Below are 16,495 nucleotides of genomic sequence, written 5' to 3'. Positions count from 1 at the left end.
TCAACATATGACTGAGCTGAAATAAGAATCAGCCAGACACAGAAGCCTGTAAAAAGCTGGTTCTTCCTTAGATTTACCTGTTATTATTGTGAAAAGCTGGCCTGAGTCCTCTCCTGGGCTCACCTTGGGCAGTGTAGTGCTGCAGTGGGCTGCAGAGGGTGTGTGTTGTACATCTGAAGTTAATCTGTACAGAGTGGGAAGCTTTCTGTGGAAATTAGGAGTGTGCACGATGTTTCAGAGCTGCTTCGATATCTGCCTGTACACTACCACACAGAATCCATCCTCATGAAGCAAGCAAATAGAAAGCTCTCAAACATCTCAAGGTCTACAAACGCTCAGTCCTATACCTTACATGTCCTTAGCTTACAGCTGCATGATATAAAAATAGCCCTTGAAAAGTCTGCCTAATGAATTGGTTCAGTGAACCAGCACTTTACAAAGGGGCATACAAAACTTTTATTATCCGTTTTTTCCTAATAAAGGAAAAACAAATCTTTAGGAAACATCTGGCTTCCCAGAATCTGTAGGAAGTCTATCGTTAACTCCCTCTACAGCAGCATAAGAGGTATTTGTTAGATTGAATAGCAGTATGTTAACAAAGCAGTAGACATCATCTTGCTCAGGGAAATTGCACTGGCAGATAAGACACTCATGAAAAACGGACATGTTTATTCAGTGTGCCTAAAGCTGCTGCAGATGGGAAAATAGGGTGTTAAATAAGTGTGATGACACTGAGCAGTGTGAGCTGATACTGAGTACAGCACAGCTGAACCCCAACATAACAAACAGCCCAAGTTACCTCCTCTGTTTACAGCTAAGCCTTTGCAAAGACAACATCTGGACTCAGCCCTACGCAATTACACATAATTAATACAAAATTAAGAAGAGTGGGGGGGCGGGGGGGGAGAAGAAGGGGTGGGATGCTGAAAAAGGGCATTTTCTCATTTTCATCCAGAAAGTGACACCAGAAAAGCTCTGACTTTAAATTGCATTTCAGAAGCTTGAGAGAACGCCGACTTTTTGGCAAGGCAGCCTTTTTTAACAGCTGAACCATGGAAGAAGTTCCAAAAGGCATTTCACAGCTGGAAGTCTAACTACATCTGTTCGATTCCAGCCAGACTTCAGGAAGAATCCGGTTTTAAGATGTTTGCTGCCATCTAGTGCCTTTATTTCTGTCTTCAACCCTTGGAAAAATGGCCGTCATCATCCACAAAAAACTTCAGAGGATAAAGTGGGTATCACTACACTATTCTTCAGCTACCACTGCACAGAAACACAAAATAAATTATGCTTTCCATAATTCAGGGCTCGCTTGGTGTAGAATCAGGATGGAAGGTCGTTTTAAGTGGTAACAGCAAGGCCCTTCTAATGAGTCGTGGTTTATTTCAGCACAGAAATATAATTTCATGTGCCGTGGAAAGGGGTATTAGAACTTATGGTTCATTTTCAATTTTTAATGTGGCTATGGGAAAAAACCTCCTATAAACAAACACCTAAAACCAATGCCTATCAGCTGAATTGAAATGAGGGTGTCTTGCCACAAAATATTGTTTCAATGCCACCCCCTATCATTGCTATTTTAGTCATAAACTTGCCATACAGCTGAAATTTATGGTACAGGTAATATTTCACCTAAAGAGCAATAATAATTTTCCAGTTATGTAATAAAATATTTTGTAAAAGCATTGTCAGATAGGTTCCTTGCTACAAATGGCACATGTATTCATGACTTTGTCCAATGTTTGCACCACTTAGGAACACATCCTTTAAAACAGTTTATATTCTCCAGAAATACTTTCATTTGTACTGACTCTGGGGAAATGCAAACATCTTAGTAAGAGCTGATAGACTACTCTCAAGGTATTTATTAGCTTAGAAATCAATGATCAGGAGTTTGTGAACAGGGGGAAATTAGATCTGTATGTAAGCATGTAGCTTTTTTAGCACTCAAGTCAAATAAGGCAAATAGTGACTCTAAACTCAAATGGTTTGTGTGTGCACATCAGTTTTGCCTCTCTGGGGCCAGTTTTGCAAAGCCAACATAACTCACAACATCCAGCATAAGGGCTCTGTAAGTTCAGCATCCAGGACAAAAAGGTGGGCATGTTGTCAAACCTTCTCCCCTTCCTGGCCACTTCTCCTGATTTCCTGCTGTCAAGGGCTTCCATTTACCCTCACGCACTCCTGAATCTCGTGCTTCTATCCCTTACTGTTAATTTTTCCCATTTTTCAGCCTCATCTCATTCATCACTGTGCAGAGTGCAGAGCTTTCTTTTCTCTTCCAAACCTGCTGCTCATGGTGGACCTGAGAAAAAACTAAGTACAGTAAGGTGGGGAAAATTTGGCCCCATCCTTGCTATTCCAGACTGCAGTGTGCTGTCTCTGACTGCTGAGCGAGCACAAGCTACCCAGTCCCACCATGGACCTTTGGGGGGATGGAAGATCCCCTGACAGTTTTCCCTGTGTTCCCCTGGTTCAGTATTTGGCAGCTACCAAGTCTTTTCTGAACATGTATCAACAGCCATTTCTGGAGAGTGAAAAAAGTCAAATGTGTGGAAGAGAACACTTTCAAACTCTGGACATATATTTGTCTTGGGTCTCTACTTCAGAGGATACAGTTGACACATTTAGTGAAATAATACACAACCACTGGTTTTGTTAGGTGAAAGAAATATATCTGACCTCATTTTTAGGAGCATTGGACTGTCTTTGCACATGTGAGTCCTATGAATATAATTTTACAGTTACTGCAACAGTAAAAATTCAGTAACAGCTTTCCTGTTACACTGTAAGATCAGAATCTATGGCTGTAATTTATAATTCAACTTTTTAAAAGAAGTGAATTAGAATTCCTGAATCTTTCAAAGCCTTGAGGATTTTTATTTAAAAGTCTTACTATGGCAGCTCTTAAATCTAATCTGAAAACACATCAGACATGTGTAAATTTAGCAATACATGTTATCACTATCAACAGTGCAAAGGTGTAAAATACTTGGGCTAAGAACCTTTCTGTAAGTATTTTTAGTATCTAATAAAATGATTGATAATACAAGACAGGAAGGTTTTCTGAAGAATAACTGAAATAATCTCTGCTTATATTGGGTGTTTATGAAGTGAGCACAAGAGTCTCTCTCTACCATGGTGCCCAAGTATGTACGTAATTATAATAAACATAAGAAATCAGAATTGAGGCTTCAAGGATCAGTCTGGGACATAAAGTGCTTGAAAAGGATGGTATTCAAAAAGAATGTTTGCAAGAGGAAAATAACTGTCCCCAGGTGTCTATTTGTGACACAGGATGGTGTCCATGGACCCTGGAGTGCTGTGGTTAATGGGTGCTACTACTTCAGCATTGCTCTTCAACTGAGACAGTCAACAAATGTAATAAGGTGTGCAGTCACATTACTTTATACAGAAGAGCCATGCAAACAATTCTGTTGACCATATTAGACTCACATAGCTAGGGCAAACTGAGCAATAAAAGCAATCTTGCTGAATAGGAGTAATTTGTCCTAAATCAAATGATCGCTGTTACATTGCATTATTAATGCAATTAGTGTCTGTTCTTACTTAGTTCATGCTAATGTGGATTTACAATTAGAGATTAATTGTTCATATTATGGATTTCTATTTTTGCAAGTCAAAGCTGTTCTAGAGCAATGACACATGCAGAAATACAAATCACATTAATTGGCATTCATTTGCCAATGATAAGGGTTTTTAAAATGGTAGTCCTTTTCCATGCACTTAACTGATCAGCTAACTGATCAGATAACAATTTATGCACAAACTTTATGGTTTGGTTAAGGTCATTAACTATGGAGAGTAATATTCACAAATGTAGTTGTAGACTAATTTCCCCTTAAGAAGCACTTCTAAGGCTTGCACATGCTTCATGTATGCTTCTGAAGCTTTGTTGCCCATGGCTTTGGGAAATGTTTTAGCTTGTCAATTTAACCTCAAAATTTTGAGAGGATACCCTTGCACTGGGCCAGCCCTGGTAGCCCATGGATTTTATCTTACACAATATGCTACTGAGAGAATGAGAATACCCTTTATTAGTACTCCTATTCAAGCTCATTTGAAACATTTGGAATAATATTGCATTTTTGGGTCAGTCTTTCCTACTGAGATCTGTACAGCTTCTATTTGTGCCTCACCTAGAGTTTTGAACGAGGGCCTGGAGTGCTAGGTATATGCTATATATATCTAAACCTATCCTTGCAGATTTGGGTTAGAGCAGGCTTTGCTTTAAGTTGGTCAGGAACTTTGCTGCTTCACAGAGTGTGTGCAGATAAAAGTCATGTGGATGATAACAGTACTTCAAAACCATAGCCAGAGCAGATTCTGTAAACTTCTGTCAAGTCTGTCAAGATTAGGCATCGCTGTACATGGAATCATTGTGGTGAGGACACACCCATGGGAGAGGGTAATATTTTGGGGAAAGTAAGCAGATCCAGATGGTCCCATTAAAGGTCAGGTTCTACAGTTTTTCTTGATTTACAAACAAGAAAAAGATGAAGTACAGGTTTTGAGAGCCTTTCTAGTGTAACTACGAGCTAAATACTGTCTGTTCTGATTCTCAAGTGTCTGCTCCTAATCAGATATGAACACCAACATGCCCCTTTTTGTTAGGATCTCTGCTAGTGTGTTTAGAAAGTCTTCTGGAAAAAGATCTTTGAAAGTACAGGTACTTCTTCCTAGGATGAGATTCATACTTAAATGCTGGGGAAAAGGGTCTCTCAATTCCAAAACCGACCACAATTTGTTATCAATAACCAACTTCACATTTTTGCTTTCAATTTCTGTGGCAGATCATTTGCAGAGAGAGAAGTAATTTTAAATCTTTCCCTGAAAGGCTCTGCTATTACACTAGCTGGTCATAATACTACAAAATTGCCAATCCAAAAGGTAGAGGGAGATTGAAGATCATAACTTGAAAGTTCAAGGCATTTGAGGGGCTCCTTTATCCTTTCTCTCTTTCCCATGAGAACAAGTACTTATTTTCATCTCTGACCTCCTTCTTTCTTCTGTCTTTATGTATACTTCTTTCTTTGCACACAACCCACCCCCAGCCCTTTTTCCTTTCTACAAAATTGCCAATCCAAAAGGTAGAGGGAGATTGAAGATCATAACTTGAAAGTTCAAGGCATTTGAGGGGCTCCTTTATCCTTTCTCTCTTTCCCATGAGAACAAGTACTTATTTTCATCTCTGACCTCCTTCTTTCTTCTGTCTTTATGTATACTTCTTTCTCTGCACACAACCCACCCCCAGCCCTTTTTCCTTATTTGACTGATCTCATTTACCAGATTGCTGCATATTTGACCTGCAAGTGTTTGAATTGATTGAGGTTTGTCAGCTTTGCAGTGGTAAGTCAGGTACTTCACATCTGGAAGAGAATGAAAAAATGTGGGAGGGATATTGCTCTCTCTGTACTATTTATACAACCCTTAGTTCACCTGGCAACTTCTCTAAAAAATGCCTTCTTGACTGAAAAATGCATAGATAAGAGAGTGCTGGGATGATTCCCTCCATTAAACACAATTTATCAGAGTATGTATATATATTTTCTTTGTTACTGTTGTATTGTTGTTGTTGTTTGTTATCAGATCAGCTCTCATGGTAATTTGTTGGAAGCCTGAAACCAAATTACTTTAGTCTGTTGAAAACACCACCCTAAACTTTTTTGAATCTAACCAGGTGTTTGTTTTGAGCTGTTCTGGATGTGCAGATTCTCTCATTTGTATTTAGGAAAGCACTTGGTGTAATTTCTTAGACCTTTGCACTAGAGATACACAATGGCAAAAATGTAACTCACACATAAAAAAAGCGACTTAGAGTCACTCTGTGCCTTAAACAAGGCTATTTCATTGAAATAGCCTGCATCATTAAGTGTTTGGGAAAACTTACTGCTTCAAAAATCACTCTTGAAAAACAGTAAGCAAGTGCTTACTTCCAGAAAGCACCTGCTAGTACTTTTGTGAAGAGGAGAATTCTAACCCATTTCAGAATAGGACTCACTGAGGTGATAATCGTTCACCTCAAGCATCTTGATTATTGTGGAAAGTGTTTCAAGCAGCAAAAGAGATACCCTGGAGAAGAAAATCCATTGCAAGCTGGGGATCACAGCCCTGCAGCAGCCATATGCCCAGGTACAGAGACAATCACAGCCTGCTTTTGTGGCTGTGGTGCAGGTGGATTCACAGACCCATCTTCTGGTGCAGGTTTCTAACCAAGAAGCAGCTTTCTGACAGTAGCTCCTCTGGCTGGATCAGGGTGGCAGAGGGCATTGGAAAGAGGCAGCTAGGTATAGCTACTGCCTTTACACTTTGGAAACCAAACAAAAGAGTCATCTGAAATACCATGAAGTCTTACAATTAGATATAAAATGGTGACTGTATTTTGGATTCCTGATGATGGAAGCAAAAACATTTTCTCTGAGCACTGGAGGGCACTGCAGCACTGAGGAAAAAATATGCTTCAAAAGGACATTCCAGAAAATAATGACTGTTTGCAGAAATGAGGAGGGGCTGGGGGGATCTGAAGGTAGCTGAGCACCAATCATTCATTACCGATCTGGCACGCTCCGTTTCCTTTCAGCTGGAAGTGTTACAACTTCATATAGCCCTGCAAAGGGCTGGGCAAACCTCTACATAGGCAGGCTCTGTGGACTCAGATATGTGCCTAATGTTCCCTTTTAAAGTATGCCCATTTTCCTTCAGTACTTGAATTGATTTTTAAAATGTGTTACAGAATGTCTGAGATGTTATTGAACGAAATATACAGTTAACTCTGCCCACCCAAAATACCCAGCCAGGTAGGCAAGAACAGGGTTCTCAGTTTTGGACTTTCAGTGTGTTAATCAATCTGTCCACAATATAAACCCCAATTAGGTCATTCTTTGATTAGCTCAAAAATGTTTTCCTAAGCTCCAGGATCAGGTGTCACACTACATTTTTATTACTTTTCCAGACAAGTCTTTCAGCTCTTTATGAGCAGCTCCATCTGTCTGCATTTAGGGGAAGGAGAGAATCTCATTAGGAAGTGATGGTTCTGTCCTATTTAAGAAAGCCAACAAAGATACAGAAAACAAAAAAATATTCTTTCTAGTAGGAAAAGGGTTGATTAAGGGCATATTTAAGATTTTTTTAAGAGAAATTCTTGCCCTTAATCTCAAAAGCAAATCAGACACACAGTGCATAGGTGTGATGAATCTAAACAGTCTGAGCATGTATCAAAAATGTAGTTCCTTACTGTTTTGCTTTTCCTCCCACTCTCATCATTTACACTCCTTTTCAACTCCAGTTGACAATTATCTTCCACTCCATTATTTTGATACATTGACATTCTGTAACTTGGTCTCTAAGTCTTGGTAGCATCTTAATTCTCTCACATTATGGTTCTGTCCTTTCATCCTCCATTTTGTTGGAAGACCTCCTGATCCTTGTGCTTGCCAGTCTCCTACTCCATGTCTCACCTTCCATTCCTGATCCTTCTGGCACATCTCAAGCCACTTTGTTTGGTTTAATTTTTGATTACCTCCTCTCTTTCAGACACACTCTTTGCTATAGGTTTCCCCACGGTCAGAACCTTCTTCCTGTGACTTTAGGAGATGCCTGGCTGCAGTCCCTTCCTTAGTAGCTCTGCTGAGGTCTCTCATCTGTTAATAAGGAAGAGAAGGTTGACAGCAAGAGAAGTAATCATCGTGAGAGGAGTTAGGCTGTGGTGCGAAACAGGCAGATAGATCTCCCAGGGTTTCTGAGAAGTTGCTCCCACACTCCAATTTCACCCAAAGTAGCAAGGCCAGTTTTTACCTCCCAGGTTGTAACAACCTCAGGGCATGCACATCACCGATTCCTGGGTCTCTGTCTCGGGGTGGCAAGCAATGATTTTACTGAGCAGAATGCTTTGCCACCTTGTGAAGATAAAAAGATGGCAAATACAATTATTTAGAGCAGGCAGTGTTAGATTCCAGAGCCTGGAATGAGGTATCAGGAAAGAAATGCATTTGTCTTATAAGCCTGTGATCTTCACTCCCATCCATGCTGGGCTAGGCACCAAGTTAAGAAAGTAGAGTTAGGTGTGTTTTAAGCTGGTAACAAAGACCAAACCAAGGTCTTTCTCTGGCTATAAATCCCATTCTGTACCAGGTTTCAGCAATATAAGCTGGTTAGACAGAACTGAACATGAAAAGAAAGAGAAATGGCTATTTTGATTCAGTTATATTTATATCAATGTGAATTAAAAATTTGTATTTTAAGCTGCATAGAGTTTTTTATCAATATAAATAAAGCTTTCAAAAATATCAGCAGTAATTCTCTATTTGAACCTCATCCTAACAGGGTTTAGCATCTCTGTTTCTTACAGTTGGTTACTTTTATTATAGAATTAGGTATCTTTCCAGCCAATAATTAATTTAAAAAAAAAAAAGTACCCAAGCTTATAAATGGAAGTAAAAACGGATTTCTTGCTGTCTGTCTACTAATGTCTGTGCTAATCAGTGGTGAGAGGAGAGAAACTGGAGAAAAAGCCAGAGCTATTTTTGTGCTTGGCACCACCAATTCTGCCTTGTGATAACATTATGCTGGAACCATTCATTCACTCATTGCCCAGTCAAACTTGTTTAGATTAAAAAGGTCAATTAAAAGTGCAAAATAAAGATTTCCTTGTTCTGAAGTGAAGAGATGTAGCAGCTGGAAAATATAAAGTTCTGCTCACACAAAACACAGCTTTCAAGAAGATGGCAAGTCCGTACCTTGTACTACAAACTGAAGAATTTATTCTGACATAATTTTGATATAAAATTAAGCAGCTTTTCGTGCTCTAGCTTGTTTAACTGTTCTTTTAAAAAATACCCATGCCACCCTTCTTCATACTAGGGTGAATAACCTACTGCTGCAAGGGATGGAAAGAGCAGGAGATCTGTCCTTCAGAATGGTGTTGCTCCTCACATGCATGTAAGCATGACAGGAGAGGGAGAAGGCTGTGCCTTGCTTCCACCCCTGAAATATGTTGTGGTAAATACAATTTGACAGTGCAAGTTTCCCCTTTAGAGCAAGACAGATCTAAGGATTATAGATGGTGCTGTGGACCGTTTTTTTGTAGGTAGCTGCTCAATTTTTATGACATGGGCTCATTTCCTGCCTGGGAGAATGTCATGTCTGTACCACAAGGCAGTTCTCCCTCTGTCACGTATGTAAGGTAGCTCCAAATTGTCTGGTTGTCTGTGCTGGTGAGTACAAATGCTCAGGTAGGGTGTTTGTCATCTCTTTAGTCTCCTTGACGGGTCAGGTTAATCAATCCTTTCAGTCTGACTATTGTACCTGATTCTGGAGATGGTTTATTTGCTATTAAGCAGAACGTTTCTTTCTCACTTCGTGGATACAGACTTCTTTTGAAGGATCTGAAAAACGTTTCCAATTCAAAATAATGCAAATGTACATGAAATATTTGTAATTGTTTTCAACTCATAGTGTTAATGCTGCAGATAGCATAGGAAGCTGATTTGATTATGCCCAGTGTTATTCAGCAAGGGAAGTGCATTCACTCAGTGTTGCTAGGCTACCAGCCTTATTTACAGATAGTCAGAACCTTCCAGGGCAGAGAGAGCTGAAAAGCTTCAAGAGCAGATGTAAGAAGGGGAAATAATAAATGGCACTGATGATGCATTAGAATTCATTTTAATGTGTGTTTTACTGTGGGGGCCCAGTGAGGGAACATGCAAGGAGCAAACACCTCTGCACTTATCTAACCCGTCACACTGCAGGCAGGGAGAGCAAGAGGGAAAGAAACCACTGGCACTGCACAGTAGTTAAATCAGTTGTCAAATTTAAGGTAGGTTTTTGATTTCGGAAGTCAGCAGTTGAAAAGCCACCAAGAATGTATACACAAACAGGAAGGTGCACTTGGAGAGTAGTCTAAAAATTCACTGGTAATAAATGCTTAGTTCATCTAGCCTAATGAAATTGGGTCTTTGCATTTTGTTGTCACTGCTTCAGTTAGACACAGACCTGTCCGGGGGCACCCCTTGTTTAGCAATGTGGCTACCCAAAAAGAGAAGCCTTGCCTCCAACAAGCCTCACTCAGCTCATTTTGGAGGCTTGACAAGCGATGGCAGTGCTACAGCTACAAAGCAAACCTGCCTTATCAGCACCTTACAGCACCTTATCACTTGTCCCTAGGGTCCTTCACCAGCTTTGCCTCTGCCTTCTTAGGGACAGTGACCTAGCTGAGTTCCCTGTGAGGGCTTCTCAGTACCATCTGGGCCTGGACGCTTTTTACCCATTTCATGGGTTTCCCAACAAATAAAAGAAGGATATTCAGGGGAGGACTAGTGCACTCAAGCCTGAGTTACTGCATGTTGGGGCTGTCACTTCAGTGCACAGATTCCCAGTGATCCCAGTTTAAGCATACCCAATGCGTTTTTTACTAATGAAACCATTTACCTACACAGAAAACAGTCTCATTTATGGAATACAGCCCCATCTAATATAGGAAAGAAAACAGATTTTTCAAATCCTGTGAAAAACCATTATTTGTGTCCCCACAAGAAATCACTTGCACAAATGTGACAGCTTCTGCCTCCAATCTAATGGATGTAGAAACATGATTCTCTTGAAATTGCTGCTGGGGGATATGTAAAGGTACATATGCTTGCACATCAGCCACCTCAACGAAAAAATTCTGCAGATACACAAGAATGGCTTCTTCCAGCTGAAGGAAGAGGGGAGAAAATTTGCAATGGTGAAATACTGCAGTTGGGGTGCTAACCACAGTGCTCCTGTAAGACTGATGACTAAAACTTGCTGAACACCGTGAGTCATATGAGGCTGTACCTCCCCTGCCCTGCCCTGGCTGGCTGGGCCCACTCATTTCAGTGTGAATCAATGCTGGAGAGGCGAGAGCATCTCGGCTGAGAAAAAGAGCGCATTAAAAAACAAAGAGAGAAACGGGTAAAATGTGTTTACAGCCTGCTCTGTTGGTTTGCAGCTGGCATGCACTAACATCCATCACTTAAATGTTTAAGGCTCTATTACTCAAGCAGAGGAATGGCAGTAGCTGCAGGCACAGAAGCAAATTTTACTCCATTAACCCTCAAATACCACCTGGAGTAACTTCTCATCTTCTCCGGAGTTCCTTTATTTTATACTGCTGTAACAGAGGATAGAGCTTTATTCATCTAAGTCAGACACAGTGGGTAAGAGGAAAAGAGGCAAAATATGTAGGTAATATCAAGTGCAGGGAACCTGTTAATGCCTTCCAGCTCACAAGGAAGGAGCAGTGAGGCTGTGCATCCTTGAGAGGCTCCCACAAACACCCAGCAGCCTCTGAACTGTGGCTGGTCATTGCCCATTACCCAGTTCTGAGCCCAGCAGCCTGACCCTTCTTGGGTTCTGGCTCTGGAGATACGGAGCTTCTCTCAGCCCTTGGTGCCCAGGTAATTGCTGGTATCCACCTTCTCTGCCAGCGGAGGGGTCCAGCAGTGCATCTGTTGCTGTATCTCCCCATGCTGCCCTCCAGCTACAATGGAGTCTCAGGTCACCTTCTGCAAGCAGATGCACAGACACCGGCACCTGAGCCAGCTGGGGCTGGAGTGAAGGGCTGCTCCTCCACCACGGGGTCCTCACCCTGCACTGCTTAAACTGTGGCCCCTGTCAGTACAGCTTAGGTGGCTCCAGCAAGGTCAGTTTGCTCTACACCATGAGTTACTCTGTGGGGCCTCCTCCCTTCTGCGCACAGCGATGGAAAGCAGGTGCCTGCTCTGTGCCACAGGTGTTGTGGGAGGCTGCAAACACATGCTGAGGAGCACTGGAAGGTACTGGGACCTTCCAGACTCACCCAGATTAAAGACTCTTTTGTTTAAAGGTGCTGCTAATCCCTTTAGGCACCTTTAGTGTTTGAAGAGTTTGGATTAGTGATTTTTGGAGATTATTTACATCCTATCTGTCTTAATACAGACCTTAATTTCTCTGGTTGTTTTTACTGTTGTGACTAACAGCACCTCCTGGCAATGAACGTGGATGTTTCCATAGATACACATTCTCCTCACGTATTCCCCCTTATGCAGGTCTAGTGCTTGATGCTGTGGGGAAGTTGCTTGGGGGAAACCTACATGGAATCTCTGGGAACTACATGGAATCTCTGCTGCATTGCATTTATTATGGCATTAAAGTACAGTCTGTGATGAAATATTTGGGAAGGAAATTAAGCTATCAGCTGTTAAGTTTTCTCTATGTATGGTTGAATGTCCCCAAAGAATCTCAGCTTCCATGACAAATGAGTCCTTGAGGTTTTTTTAAATCTTTTTTTGTACTCTAACATATGCATGTTTTAGCTGTCACAGGAACATTACCAAAGAGGAGGATTTTAAAGTTTATTTAGAAGAATTGAAATTATCTGTTATCTCAGCGTGATTGCATGATTGGAAATTTATTACTTCCTAGGCCACTTATTACAGAAAATATAGAAATTTTACATAATAAATTCTTTTATTTAACCTTAGTTTATAATTTCTTCTAAAAAGTAACTTCTCACTTTCTTAAAGAAAAATCTCATTTTCTTAAGTTACAAAATAGAAAAAAACCTGGAAACCCCTTCTCATGTTACTGAAAGTTAAGTTTTTTTGTATGTGGTCAAACTTTTAAGAGAGGGGCTGTTGTCTTGATTAAGAAGAGTAAATTAATACATTTAATCAGGTTTTGATCAAACACAAAACAATTAATAGGCCTTAATACACATGGAGGGAAACATTTAGCCTGGATAAAGAAGAAAAATGCCTTCTGTTGTGAGTGAATGTGAGCTGGGAACTTTTTGATACCCTGAAACACTTAGGTGAGGTACTCATTTATTTCCCTTAGAGTCTCAGGCCCTTTGTTCTCTACAATCCACAATCTTGTTGCATCCATTGGTCATCTGATTCCTGTAACACACCCTATCTTTGGACTGAAAATAACAGATCACTGTGAAAAGATAATGAGATTTACTGCACTAAACCCAACATGTGAGTATTTCCTAGGTGTCCTTTCAGTAATTAGGACTCAGTGTTGAAGAAGTGGAAGAAGACAACTTTGGCTAATTTTATGGCCTTCTTGAAGCAAGAGAAAACAAAACATATTTGTAGCAGTTGTTCAACGCAGTTTGAAATAATTCCAGACTGTCAGCTTTCAGGTATTTCCCATGTGAATTTACAGTTTCTGAAGTTTCTATTTTTAACAATGTTTTATCAGATTTTGTTTGTTTGTTTGTTTCCCTAGGCCTAGCACAGATAAACTAGTGGAGTAAGAGAAGAAACGGAGGACCTGCAGAGATCCTAGAATCCAGATAACATTCCATAGTTATTTTAGTGAAGGCTTATATTTCTTGTTTGTGTGGGTTTTTGTGCTGGCTGCATCTGGAATAATTTTCTAGGAAAGAGATTCCCTTTTCCCACTCAGTCCATTTTCTTTTAAGATTTTTTTTTTTTGCTTTGTTCTATTCTGGAAAAGTAATAAGATGCAAGTAGGCTACCCTTATCTGAAGTGGCTTTATAAGTAGGACAAAGTCTGAATCTCTTAGCACAAACTTGGACAAAAGTAAAGATCCTAATTTCTTTTTTTTTACAAAGTTTTACAGCTGTTTGTATTATGTAACAACACAATACATGGCTAAATTTAAACACAACTTCAAATAAAAAAGGTAGCATTAATTCTTTTATACCTTGCCTGATTTTAAAATAAACAATTGTGAGGCCTCAATTATTTATTTTCTTGTTTTTTTTTTTTTTCAGATGTTTTTCTGAACCCCTCAGCTTTGCAATGCACTTGCAAATATTGGAATGGACTTTTGCATTACAACAACAGAAGTGTCTTATTAAAAGCAGACTGTCTTATGGTGTCAATCCACTCCACCTGTGTTCAGAAAGAGCAAGTGCACAGAGCAGATGCACAGCTGAATAGGTACACAAGGGTGAGGACAGCAAGCAGTTAATTGAATTTTTTACTTCAGAGGATGTTTGGGCTGTAGTTTCTGGATGCAGTCAACCTCATCAGGTTAGGTACCTTGCCTGTCCTCCCTAGACAGTTCTCCTGCTCAGTCTGATGTCTCACTAGAGATATCAACCCGTTCTGTAAGAGAGAAACCCTCTTATTTTCGGTATGCTTCTGTTGTTGCTCTAGGCTACAACAGAGTAGACCTCTGGGCTCTAGCTTGTCCCATTTTTTTCCACTACCTTGTGCTAGTGATTCACAACATCTTTGCTGTCAAAAAGCCACAGCTTTTAGTGGGAAAGCATGAGACACAACCGGGTCGAAAGGAGGAGAGGTGATTTAAACAAAGGAGTATGACATATCTCCATCTGTGCAGTTCAGCTGTCACGTGTGGCCTCCCGAATGGGAACTAAAAGTGTGCTAATAGGCTGCAACATTTCTAAAGTGTATAAACAGCAAAGGCTTCTTTTGATGTATGACTTGCAAAATATTGTAGCAGCCTTTAAAATGCCACAACATGACAAAGAGGAGTTCTATGTAAATTATGGGAAGAAAGTACTGAAGGGACGTGGAGAGAACCTTAAAGGAAAAAAAGGATGTGGCAGATTTGTCAGCCATTGAAGTTGCAGATGACTGGGAAACATAGAAAATCAAATAGGTTAATTAATTCTTGTAAGTATTATCTAGAATTTCATTTGATTTTCTTATTTTTCTGTTTTGCAATCTTGTCCTCAGGAACCCTGTACTTTGCCAAAGGAAGGAGCATTTAAGCTTGTCAGGTTTCAGATGCAGCCAAATGAAAATGGATCTGCTTGAGGTATGTACTACCTCAGGGCTTCAAAGTCAAGCAACAGTGTTCTGTTTGGATATTTTTGGGCCCTGGGATGTGTTTCAGGAATTTGGGAACTGCTGCACATGTCCTGCCTAGCCCAAAGGACAAGGAGAAATTTTGTTCCATTGGATGTTAGGTCATTGTAAACTTTCTCTGGTGGGCATGAAACAGAACTGTTTTCTGTGGGAATGCAGTAAATGGAAATTGCCTTGTAGGAAGTGTTTTTAAAAACAAGTTAAGCATTTCTCTGGCCAACCAAAACCAGCTTTGATATGGTAAGTGGTTTAGGTAGTTCAAGCTTGTGTATTTCCAGTGTACTGTCAGCAGAGCTAATGAACTCTCTCTTGTGCTAGGCATAAAACAGACTCTGATCCGTGAAGGGAGCTGCAATGTCTTATGTAGCCATGCTTCTACAAGAGCTTTACATGAGGACTGCCAAAACATGTGGGGGTCACTGGAATATACTCTTTCTTTTGAGGTACAATGATGAATTGAAATATTTCATAGAAACACAGAATCATTAAGGTTGGAAAAGACCTCCAAGGCCATCAAGTCCACATTTTGACTCAACACCATCATGTCAACTAAATCAGAGCACTAAGTGCCATGTCAACTTGTTTCCTGAACACTTCCAAGGATGATGACTCTACCACCTCCGTGGACAGCCCATTCCAATGCCTAACCATCTCTTCAGTGAAAAAATTCTTCCTGGTGTCCAACCTAAACTTCCCCTTGGGCAGCTTGAGGCTGTGTCCTCTCATCCTGACCCTGGTTGCCTGAGAGAAGAGGCTGAGCCTCACCAGGCTACAACCTCATTTCAGGCAGTTGTAGAGAGTGATAAGGTCCTCCCTAAGTCTCGTTTACTCCAGGCTAAACAACTCCAGATCCTTCAGCTGCTTCTCAAAAGATTTACTCTCTAGACACTTCACCAACTCCACTGCCCTTCTCTGGACATGCTTCAGCACCTCAGCATCCTTCTTGAAGTGGAGGGCCCAGGACTGGACACAGTACTTAATGTATGGTAAAATATATTAAAGATTAGGAGAGAAAAATATCATTGTTTCAGAAGATATCTAAACATAGCTTTATTTGTTTAATTTTTCAAGAGACATTATGTTGTTTGATATTTGCTCAGCCATGAGAACACTACTAAGATCTGCTTCAGATATAGCATATACTGTTCATTCTTAGGAAGAGGAAGCTGAAGCTGATTGGCAAGATTGGTGTCTGAATCTGAGATGTAAAGTTGCTGCTAATGTGGCACAAAATGCATCTTGTGCATGCACCACCAATAGTAGAGCTGCAGGCAGAATAGGCTCCAGAAGGCTATTCAAATGCCTCATATTTTTCAGGTAGAATTTTTGACAGCTATTAAGGCAGCTAAACTGCATGTTTGGAAGAGATCACATTTTATTCAGATTTTGTTTAGCTGTTTTCTTATGCAAGTAAACAAGTATTGTGTTGCAAGGGCTGCTTAACCATTCCTCTGACGACAGAATGACTTATGAAAATCTGTGATTCAGGCAAGATCTTGCAAAGGTTTGCGCCATCTCATGCTTACTAACAAGGAGAGACTGATAAATTTTTCAGCACTGTTGACACTTGTGCAAAAATATGTTTTTGTGCCCTGCTACTGAAATGCCCTGTAATGGCCACATTAAACTCGTTGCAATGGCGTGGCTATGCTGTGTAACTGTG

The 16,495-nt window shown here is 40.4% G+C and overlaps 1 long non-coding RNA gene across 1 annotated transcript; it reads left to right on the top strand.

The window, feature by feature from the left end:
- The first annotated feature begins 968 nt into the window (after positions 1 to 968).
- LOC108449322 lies at positions 969 to 15,447 on the top strand. Its single transcript, XR_001865479.1, has 4 exons — positions 969 to 1,231; positions 13,767 to 13,945; positions 14,701 to 14,782; positions 15,151 to 15,447. It is a non-coding gene; the product is annotated as an uncharacterized LOC108449322 (long non-coding RNA).
- The last annotated feature ends 1,048 nt before the right edge of the window (positions 15,448 to 16,495 follow it).

Source organism: Corvus brachyrhynchos, unplaced genomic scaffold (assembly GCF_000691975.1).
Source record: "Corvus brachyrhynchos isolate BGI_N302 unplaced genomic scaffold, ASM69197v1 scaffold249, whole genome shotgun sequence".
Taxonomy (NCBI): domain Eukaryota; kingdom Metazoa; phylum Chordata; class Aves; order Passeriformes; family Corvidae; genus Corvus; species Corvus brachyrhynchos.
The sequence above is the reverse complement of the archived record's forward strand: the minus strand, read 5'-3'. Positions and strand labels throughout refer to the sequence as shown.